We start from the raw sequence: 1,276 nt of genomic DNA, 5'->3' as shown, positions 1-1,276 counted from the left end.
AGTACTCAATAAATACCATTGATTGACTGACTGAGGGGTTTTAGGAAGAGTGTGGCCTAGTGGATAGAGAGCGTGGGTCTGGAAGTCAAAAGGACTTGAGTTCTAATCCCAGCTCTACCACTTGTCTGCTGTGTGATTTTGCACAAGTCACTTAACTTCTCTGTGCCTCAGCTACCTCATCTGCAAAATGGGGAAAAGACTGTGAGCCCCATGTGAGACATGGACTGTGTCCAACCTGATTATGTTGTAACTACCCCAGGGCCCAGCACAGAGTAAGCGCTAACAAATGCCATAAAGAGAGAGAGAAAAAGGGGCCTTCCATTCCCATATCCAGTCCAAATCACCTTCCATTCAAATCTCCTTCCCTTCTCCCAGTCAATAATAGTCATTAAACCCTTTCTGTATGCCTGCAAAGCACTGTATAAAGGACTCTGGAGTGGGTGATAGGGTAAAAAGATACAATCCCTGCCCCCACAAAGAAGTTACGATTCACTTGTCAAGACCCCAGAGAAGTTTCCATATTTAACGCTTGACAGACCCAGCTTTAAGCACACAATCTCCAGGCATCTGGGTGCCCCACACAGTGCTAACCTTAAAGCACACAATCTGGGATCAGCCACTGCCTGACACCTAATAATAATTGTAATGTTTGTTACGTGTTGGGCGTTACGCTAAGTTCCCCTCTCAGGGTCGCACCTGGAGAGTTTCCAGTACTCTGCCAGTCTTGACTATGGGAGGGAGAGTCAAGCGGAGGCCTACCCATTCCCTTCCTAGCTTGGGCGATGGCTAGTGAATGGAAGGCAATCTATTACAAGTCAAAACTTCCCTGTGCTGGGCAGCAGCGGCATGGCAGAGTCGAGAGTGGAGACTCGAGCTTACTGCATTGAAGGAGGCAGTGGTAAACCACTTCCATATTTTTACCAAAGGAAACTCTGGTTACAATACCTGAACGATTGTCGATGGAAGTGGGGACATTCTGGGAGAGATGAGCCCATGGTGTCACTATGGGTCGGAGACGACTCAACAGCATAAGACAATTGTGCTAAGTGCTTGGTCCCTACCCTCATCTCAAATACCAGGGGTGTTTGGTAAGTAACGGGACCAGGACTTTTCCATCATTTGTCAGAAGACTCCATCTTCATCACCAACTGAGGGAAGGAATCCAATCCCTTCCTCCTTCCATTTCCAGATGCCGGCCCTCCAGCCTAGCTCACTGCATTTGGTGTCAAGAGAAAACACCTACCAGACAAAGACTACGGTGAAAGGGAAAACCTTT

At 47.6% G+C, this 1,276-nt stretch overlaps 1 non-coding gene across 1 annotated transcript; it reads left to right on the top strand.

Annotated features, from left to right (window-relative positions):
- Nucleotides 1-678: 678 nt before the first annotated feature.
- Nucleotides 679-816, top strand: LOC114813464. The gene has a single exon (XR_003761183.1). It is a non-coding gene; the product is annotated as a small nucleolar RNA SNORA7 (small nucleolar RNA).
- The last annotated feature ends 460 nt before the right edge of the window (nt 817-1,276 follow it).

This window comes from Ornithorhynchus anatinus, chromosome 7, assembly GCF_004115215.2.
Source record: "Ornithorhynchus anatinus isolate Pmale09 chromosome 7, mOrnAna1.pri.v4, whole genome shotgun sequence".
Classification (NCBI taxonomy): domain Eukaryota; kingdom Metazoa; phylum Chordata; class Mammalia; order Monotremata; family Ornithorhynchidae; genus Ornithorhynchus; species Ornithorhynchus anatinus.
Note: the sequence above shows the minus strand (reverse complement) of the source record. Positions and strands in the feature narration are given on the sequence as shown.